A 9,826-nucleotide genomic window follows, 5' to 3' on the forward strand; every position below is an offset into this window, starting at 1 on the left:
CTGCAGTGAACCATGTTCACACTGCACTCCAGCCTGGGTGACAGAGCAGAGACACCGTTACAAAACAAAACAAAACAAAACACTGAAACAATGTTGGGTTGTTAAACAACATATAGGTTGGTGAACTACTGCTGCCCTGAGATATCACCCTTTCCCACCCCTCATCCTTATGGGCCAATAACTAAAGGGTTAGATCATAGCAGGGGGCTGTCCATTCTGATTGGTTTCAACTGTTTTAATATTTTGATTATCAGTGATATTAGAACCCAGTAATTTGACTGTATACTCCTAGTGGAATATACTACCTTGGGATACACACACACAAAAAACAACTGCAAATAAATCTTTAATGACCAAATTGTCAGACAGAGAGAGAGATTACAAGCTGCCTCTAGCTCACTGAGCTCCAGTGGAAAGAGAAGGAGGTAAGAAAGATTTCCATACTATGGCCCACAAAGCTATCAGTGGTAAAGCATTCAGGAAGTTACTGGATACAAAAGTCACCTGCAAGAGTTCAACCTCTACTGGAGTGCTGAAGAAACTTCGTCACTGAGATACTGCTGCACTGCTACTGTGGTACTCTATAAAATTAAATATTATCAGAAGTCTATCAACTCCTGATTTGCTAACTTCCCTTCCAGCATCTGGTGCAAGAAATTTCTCAGGACTTCAAAACAGATCTGTGCTTCCAGAGCACAGCCATTGGTGCTTTGTGGAGGCAAGGGAGGACTATTTGGCTGGCCTTTTTGAAGACAACAACCTATGTGTCCTCCATGCCACATGTGTAACAATTATGGCAAAAGACATCCAGCTAGCACATAACGTACGTGAAGAACATGCTTAGGAGAATGGCATAAACCCGGGAGGCGGAGCTTGCAGTGAGCTGAGATCCGGCCACTGCACTCCAGCCTGGGCGACAGAGTGAGACTCCGTCTCAAAAAAAAAAAAAAAAAAAGAATTCACTGTGATGGAAAACATTTCAACATTTCATTCTTCTCTCTCTCTCTTCCTCCTGACACTGGTAGTTGTGAATGTTAGATTTTTTTCCCCATGAGGTCAAATGGTACCTACATACAATGACAACAAGTGTAAAAACAGAAGACAGAAATCAGGTACTGGCAATTTCTCCATATTCATTTGTGTATGAATTTTTAATATAAATGCAGGGACACAGGTTTGATTATATGAATGTATCAAATTTTCACATGTACAATAAAAATATGCACTATTGTGTATCAATAACAAATTTTAAGAACACAAGGACACAAAGCATTAATGCAAGTCAAAATGTTTCAGTGAACAAGTTTCAGCAGTTCAACTTTTTTTTTTTTTGAGACGGAGTTTCTTGTTACCCAGGCTGGAGTGCAACGGCGCGATCTCGGCTCACTGCAACCTCCACCTCCTGGGTTCAAGCGATTCTCCTGCCTCAGCCTCCCAAGTAGCTGGGATTACAGGCACCCGCCACCATGCCCGACTAATTTTCATATTTTTTAGTAGAAACAGAGTTTCACCATGTTGGCCAGGCTGGTCACGAACTACTGACCTCAGGCAATCTGCCTGCTTCACTCTCCCAAAATGCTGGGATTATAGGTATGAGCCACTGCACCTGGCCAGCAGTTCAACTTTATAACAATATAAATAAACCTGTTAAAATTTTCTGGACAATGCCAGCATTTGGACTTTTTAAAAACAAGCAAATTTCTTATTTATGGCAACTAAATAATGTTAGTAGCATTTGATAATACAGTTGATTCTGTGCATTCACTGTACTTTTCTGAGTTGTCCTACATGCAAGTACAGGTTTTTAATGTCTGTCTTCTGTGCTATTCCTGTAAGTTTGCTATTAAAATATATTAAACTATTTTTTTAAAAGGAGAAAATGAAAGAAACACAAACATTGGTCATTTTATGATATTAAGGAATTCTTGTTAATGTTTAAGGTATGCTAATGGTATTGGTATTATTATTATTTTTCATGTCAGACGGGTAATGTGCTGATGACATAACAAGGTTCAAGGGTGGCACATCTCATGCATGCATGTGAACACCCAATCATCACGCTTATGAACTACAAAAGGATCAGGATTATGTTTTTAAAAAGTCTTTCCCTTTCATGATAAATACTAAAATATTTACAGATCAAATAATATAGCTGGGCAGCTTCACAAGAATCCATTGGGTGTTGAGGTAAAGAGAAAAGTGAATGGGTGTAGATGAAATACGAGTGGTTATGAAGTGATGATCTTTGTGGCTGTGGGATTGGTTACTGAATTAGTCTCTCTATTCTTGTGTATGATAAAAATTTTCCATTATAGGCCTACTGTGGTGACTCATGCCTGTAATCTCAGCACTTTGGGAAACCGAGGTGGGCAGATGGCTTGAGCCCAGGAGTTTGAGACCAGCCTGGACAACATAGCAAAACTCTGTTGCTACAAAAAATAGCCATGATCATGCATGCCACTGTACTCCAGCCTGAGTGACAGAGTGAGATCATGTCTCAAAAAAAAAAAAAAAAAAATCAACAAAAAAGTTACATTTATTTACTATCACTCCTGCAGGTCACGTAACTAAATTCCCTAAATTTATGGTTGGAAAAATTTGAGCAAAGAATTCCCCCAGGACTCTTTGCAAAAAAGCACTTTGGAAAGCTCTTGCTCTTTGGAAAAAAAGCAAGGACTTTGGAATCTCACTTACTATACCAGCTATGTGACCTGTGGCAAATTACTTAACCTTTTCAAGTCGCATTTGAGTTATCTGTATAATGAAGCTAATAGCATTTATCATGACGGGCTTTGTGAGAATGAAAGGAAATAGCACCTGTAAAGGGCCTAGCACAGTGAGCAGAGAGTAGACGCTCAGTAGTTGGCAATTGTCACTATTATAAAGTGTCTAATATCATACAACTTGTAGTAGTACAGTCAAGATTTAAAGCACGGGTTTCCTGATGCACAATTCTGCCGTATTAGGTTATTTCTTTTGAGTAACAAGTTTTTAATAAGTACCAGCTGAACTGAAGAAAACAGAGAAACACCTGAATGGAAATTAATGAACAACTGACAAGAAGATTTGTTTCCCTAGATATGATATCATATTATATCTTCAATAATGGCATCAATCTTGTTTCTCATTGACAGTCATGGCCTGACTGTATCCTTCCCATGAAAACATTCGGTTCCATGAGGGCTGGTTTAAATAAAAGGAATTTGCTTTAGAAGGGTTTCTATTTTTAAATCTGTAACAAGAGGCCCCATATGCAGCACAACTACCTATAGATGATAATCTGACTTGACCCAGGTCACCCTGCTAGAGAGAGGCAGAAATGGGTTTAGAACCTATATTTCCAGGTATATATATTTGCTTTCAGTAAATATGCTATTTTTATTTATTTATTTTTGAGACAGGGTAGAGTGCAGTCGCATGGTCATAACTCACTGTATTCTCAACCTCCTGGGCTCAAGCGATTCTCCTTGCGTCAGACTCCTGAATAGCTAGGACTACAGGTATGGGCCACTGTGCCTGGCTAATTTTTAAATTTTTTTTTGTAGAGACATGGTCTCACTATGTTGCCCAGGCTGGTATTGAACAGTTGGCCTCAAGCAATCCTCCTGCACTGGCTTCCCAAAGTGCTAGGATTACAGCTGTGAACCACAGCGCCTGGGCTGAATATATTATTTTTAGATGTTTACACATTAGGAAAAATAATTTCCACTATAAAGCATACAATGTATGGTACTGTCTTTCTAAGAATCAACAATAAGGAATGTTCCATTTAGCATCACATGGACTATTGTTTTTCTTCTTTCTTTTTTTTTCTTTTGAGGCATCAGTTTCAGCAGACGCCCTTTGCCAGATGCCCCTGGCACTCTGAACTTCTTATCATCTGATCTGAGGAAGAGCTGCAGGGCTTTAAACAATGTATGTATTTATTGGCATTATTCTCTTTGTTCTCTACTTACATAAGCCTCCCCAGTTCTTTCTTCTTTCTCAGTAATTTTGGAAACCTTTCATAGGAAGAGAAGAGAGAATAGGATGTCTTTATTCTCTGTACTTCTTGGTGGAAGCGAGGGAGAATATATGATGGAACTGATGAATGGAAATGATAAAACTAAAGGACTTTACCCCAGTCACTCTGCTACTATACTAATGAAAAATTTAATTGTGTTTAATAAACACCTAACATTGTGCTAGATACTGAGAATACACAGGTGATTCAGACATTTTATCGGTTTGGTGTACCTGCCCTCAGAGAGCACAGTGTCTAGTAGGTTGGGTAGGTGGGTATCAAAACAACTATAATAAAAAGCTAGAAAATATAACCGTTGAGGTGAAAATGAAATGCTTTAGCAAGAAGAGAGAAGTTCTGACAAGAACAGACAGGCTTTCAGAGAGAAAGTGAAGTGTGGTTGGGGCCACGAGGGATCTTACTTCAGCAGACTGAGAATCAGAATTTAAGACTTGTTACTCCGAGACTGTTGGTGGTTACATCATATGAAGGAAATCGGAAAGGACAGGGTGTATTCTGAGAACACTGGTGTGGCACCAACTGCCAGCAGCAATTCCACTTGAGGGTTCTTTCTTGCCTTTTCAAAACAAAATGTAAACACAAAGGATAAATATAATCAAACCAAACCAAAGTTAAAAGAATAACAATACGATACGGAACAGGCCAGGTTCTTTCTGTTCCAGAACCCACGTGTCAAGGAAGAAGCCATATGTATCTCTATAACATGAATGTGGCTATCCGTTCATCAAATATTTAATGAACCCCATTGTGTGCTAGGCATCGGGATAAATGCTGTGGACAAAGCAGTGAACAAGACAGCCGTAGCTTCTGAGTTCACAAAGTTTATATTCTGACTAGGGACACAGTCTTTAAACAGCAACTAATTACATAACTACAACTGTTAATAGTCAGTGTAAAGAAGTGAAGATGCTAGGGGAACAGTTAACAGTCTGGGGTATTAGGAATTCTTCTTTGAAGAAGTCACATTTGAACTGAGTGCTAAAGGAAGAGTGAGGGCAGAAGCTGGAGTTAGGGGTTGAGGGCAGGGGAAGAGTGTTCAGGGTAGCACCACCAGTGTGGGTGGCCAATGAAGAGTGAGAAAGCTAAGCGGGTGGGTGAAAACCTCTTTGTGCATGGCCTTGTAGGCCCCATTCATGATTTGGGTCATTACCCTTACACGCCAGGAAGCAACATAGTTTTGAAAGGTCAGTTTGAGTGCAAAATGGAGAAAGGATCAAACAGAGAAAAGAATCGATGGCAAAGGCCAGTCAGAAGGCTACTGGGACCTGCCTAGAATCCAGGCAAAGAAATGAGGGTGACTTGTATTAGGGTGGAGACACTGGGGATAGAGAGATTCAGGAAGAAAGTTTGGGAGGAGGAGGGCAAGAACTGAAGAAAGTCTGGCTTGACAAGATCAGCTGGGTGGTGTGTGTGTGTGTGAGTGTGTGCATGTGTGTGTGTGTGAGACAAGATCAGCTGGGATGGTGTGTTTGTGTGTTTAAAAGATCAGCTGGGATGGAGTGTGTGTATGCATGTGTGAGAGACAAGATCAGCTAGGGTGGTGTGCATGTGCGTGTAAGACAAGATCAGTTGGGGTGGTGTGTGTGTGAGACAAGAGCTGTTGAGGTGGTGGGTATGTGTGTTTGTGGGTGTGTGTGTGAGACAAGATCAGCTGAGATGGTGTGTTTGTGTGTTTAAAAGATCAGCTGGGATGGAGTGTGTGTGTGTGCGTGTGTGAGACAAGGTCAGCTAGGGTGGTGTGCGTGTGTGTGTGTGTGTGTGTGTGTGTAGGACAAGATCAGTTGGGGTGGTGTGTGTGTGAGATAAGATCTGTTGAGGTGGTGGGTGTGTGTTTGTGGATGTGTGTGACACAGATCAGCTGTGGTGGTTGTGTGTGTGTGTGAGACAAGATCAGCTGGGGTGGTATGTGTGTGTGTGAGAGAGAGAGAGAGAGACAAGATCAGCTGTGGTGGTGTGTGTGAGTGTGTGAGACAAGATCAGCTGTGGTGGTTGTGTGTGTGTGAGAGAGAGAGAGAAGATCAGCTGGGGTGGTGTGTGTGTGTGAGAGAGAGAGAGAGACAAGATCAGCTGGGGTGGTTTGTGTGTGTGTGTATGCATGTGAGACAAGATCAGCTGTGGTGTGTGTGTGTGTGACTGAGAGAGAGAGAGACAAGATCAGCTGGGGTGGTGTGTGGGTGTGTGTGTCTGTTCCATAGCAGTGAGAGGAGTCAGAGTATCTCTAAGCAGGGACCAGATTTTAGACTAACAAATCTGCACCACTTTTAGTTATATTCTCTTTTGCATTATACTAGAATCCTGACACTCTCGAACCAAGCCCAAAGTCAGACCAGAACGTCAAGAATCACTCATCTTTTCTTAATCCCCATATACTGAAACTGTGCAAGATTTGGCTTGTGGGGTCACACCCTAAGCATTCCTGAATCCTTTCCCAGAACCTTGTGCAAAGCTTTAAACAGAGAGAACAGACAAGAATATTAGGAAGACAAAAAAGAAAAGAGAAAACCCGTAATCAGCTAGAAAGAAAAGGATGATAAGTAAATATGGGCTAGCTGTACTGAGTTAAAGAAATACATTGGCTGGGCACGGTGGCTCATGCCTGTAATCCTAGAACTATGGGAGGTCGAGGCAGGCAGATCCCCTGAGGTCAGGAGTTTGAGACCAGCCTGGCCAACATGGTGAAACTCTGTCTCTACTAAAAATACAAAAATTAGCTGCGTGTGGTTGCATGCACCTGTAGTTCCAGCTATCTGGGAGTCTGAGGCAGGAGAATTTCTTGAGCCCAGGAGGCGGAGGTTGCAGTGCGCCGAGACTGCACCACTGCACGCCAGCCTGGGTGACATGACAGAACAAGACTCCATCTCAAAATAAACAAACAAACAAAAAAAGAAAGAAAGAAAGAAAGAAAGAAATATATTGGTACAAGTTCCCAGGCCTTCCTGTTTTGGGTGGAGATGAAATAATCTTTTAGAGAGAATCTTAGATTCAACTATGTTTGAGGCCCTTATCTGCTGGAGGAACAACAACTTAGTAGTGCTAAGGCTTGGACATTGTAGTCACTTAGTAAATATTTGTTGAAGTGAAGCATAATAAAGGTTCTGAGGGTTACATACACTCCGTGAAAATTATTTAGAGTCCCCAACTTCTATCATTTCATTACAAAAAGGAGAAGGAAACAGGGAGCAGATAGGGTTTGGCTGCTGTTGTGGAAACAGGAACTTCATGTCATATGAAGTAAGCTCTGGGACAGGAATTTTAGCAATAACAGGTTGACCCTTGGCAAGTCTGCACCTCTGTTTTCTCACTTAAAGTAAGGAGATTATATAAGATGGAGATTTTCTAAGTGCAACTTTTGGTCTAATACAGTATGGAAAGCAAGGTCCAAAAGCTTATACTGTATAGATCTGAGTGGGAAAAAAAGCAAGCAAGCCATTTACTGAAGGCAACAGGGAGCCTTCTCTGCTACATTTCAAAGAATCTTATTAAACTGAGACAGGATTCACATGTGGATTCCTTTCTCCGGGCTCCCGACTAAGAACTGATTGCCACCACCTGTTTTCGTTCATACCAGCATCTGTTATTGTCTAAAACAAATATTCTCCCTTCACTACAGTCCTCAGTTTCTCAACAACTTTCCTAACAATTCAGGAAACCAAGCACTCTTGCCAAGGACGTGGGTTCATGTAAGTTTCTTCAACCCCAGCCTCCTAGGATCCTTCCCCAGGGCAACCAAGTCTCAGGCTTCTTTTCCAGGCACCTTGGTCTTCCATAACAAGGGGAAATTTTTATTTAACCATATAAATAAATACACCTTTATAACTTAAATTTTTTTCCTATAGGTTACTGGGGTACGTGTGGTATTTGGTTACATGAGTAAGTTCTTTAGTGGTGATTTGTGAGATTTTGGTGCACCCATCACCCGAGCAGTATACACTGCACCCTATTTGTAGTCTTTTATCCCTTGCCCCCTCCCACCCTTCCCTTCAAGTCCCCAAAGCCCGTCATATCATTCTTATGCCTTTGCGTTCTCATAGCTTAGCTCTCACATATCATTGAGAACATACAATGTTTGGTTTTCCATTCTTGAGTTACTTCACTTAGACTAATAGTCTTCAATCTCATCCAGGTCATTGCAAATACCATTAATTCATTCCTTTTTATGGCTGAGCAGTATTCCAACATATATATGACACATATATATATATAAGTTTCTTTTTTTTTTTTTTTTTGAGATGGAGTCTTGCTCTTGTCGCCTAGGCTGGATTCTCAGCTCACTACAAACTCCGCCTCCTGGGTTCAAGTGATTCTCCTATCGCAACCTCCTGAGTAGCTGTGATTACAGGCACCCGCCACCATGCCTGGCTCATTTTTCTACTTTTAATAGAGACGGGGTTTTGTCATGTTGGCCAGGCTGGTCTCAAACTCCTGACCTCAGGTGTTCACCCACCTCGGCCTCCCAAAGTGCTAGGATTACAGGCACAAGCCAGCGTGCCCAGCCTACATCACAGTTTCTTTTTTTTTTTTTTTTGAGACAGAGTCTCGCTCTGTCACCCAGGCTGGAGTGCAGTGGCCAGATCTCAGCTCACTGCAAGCTCCGCCTCCCGGGTTCACGCCATTCTCCGGCCTCAGCCTCCCGAGTAGCTGGGACTACAGGCGCCCGCCACCTCGCCCGGCTAGTTTTTTTTTTTTTTGTATTTCTTAATAGAGACGGGGTTTCACCGTGTTAGCCAGGATGGTCTCGATCTCCTGACTTCGTGATCCGCCCGTCTCGGCCTCCCAAAGTGCTGGGATTACAGGCTTGAGCCACCGCGCCCGGCCTATCACAGTTTCTTTATGCACTTGTTGATTCATGGGCATTTGGGTTGGCTCCACGATTTTGCAACTGCAAATTGTGTTGCTATAAACATGTGTGTCCAAGTGTATTTTTCGAATAATGACTTCTTTTGCTCTGGGTAGATACCCAGTAGTGGGATTGCTAGATCAAATGTTAGTTCTACTTTTAGTTCTGTAAGGAATCTCCACACTGTTTTCCATATGGGATGTGCTAGTTTACATTCCCACCAGCAGTGTAGAAGTGTTCCCTGATCACTGCATCCACACCGACATTTACTGTGTTTTGATTTTTTGGTTATGGCCATTCTTGCAGGAGTGAGGTGGTATTGCATTGTGGTTTTGATTTGCATTTCCCTGATCATTAGTGATGTTGAGCATTTTTTCATATGTTTGTTCACCATTTATATATCTTCTTTTGAGAATTGTCTATTCATATCCTTAGCACAATTTTTGATGGGATTGTTTGTTTTTTCTTACTGATCTGTGTGAGTTCATTGTAGATTCTGGATATTAGTCCTTTGTCAGATGTATAGATTGTGAAGATTTTCTCTCACTCTGTGGGTTGTCTGTTTACTCTGCTGACTGTTCCTTTTGCCGTGCAAAAGCTCTTTAGTTTAATTAAGTCCCAACTATTTATCTTCGTTTTTATTGCATTTGCTTATGAGTTCTTGGTCATGAAATCCTTGCCTGAGCCAATGTCTAGAGGGTTTTTCCAGTGTTATCTTCTACAATTTTTATAGTTTCAGGTCCTAGATTTAAGTCCTTAATCCATCTTGAGTTGATCCAGTTTTATTCTCCTACATGTGGGTAGCCAATTATCACAGCACCATTTGTTGAAAAGGGTGTGTGTCCTTTCCCCACTTTATGTTTTTGTTTGCTTTGTCAAAGATCAGTTGCCTGTAAGTATTTGAGCTTATTTCTGGGTTCTCTATTGTGTTCCACTGATCTATGGAAAAAAATATTTTTTTGCTA

At 41.5% G+C, this 9,826-nt stretch overlaps 1 non-coding gene across 1 annotated transcript; it reads right to left on the bottom strand.

Moving 5' to 3' along the window:
* Window positions 1-1,976: 1,976 nt before the first annotated feature.
* LOC112426982 (small nucleolar RNA U13) lies at window positions 1,977-2,080 on the bottom strand. The gene has a single exon (XR_003018388.2). It is a non-coding gene; the product is annotated as a small nucleolar RNA U13 (small nucleolar RNA).
* Between the last annotated feature and the right edge of the window lie 7,746 nt (window positions 2,081-9,826).

The sequence above is a fragment of the Macaca nemestrina genome, chromosome 11, assembly GCF_043159975.1.
Source record: "Macaca nemestrina isolate mMacNem1 chromosome 11, mMacNem.hap1, whole genome shotgun sequence".
NCBI lineage: Eukaryota > Metazoa > Chordata > Mammalia > Primates > Cercopithecidae > Macaca > Macaca nemestrina.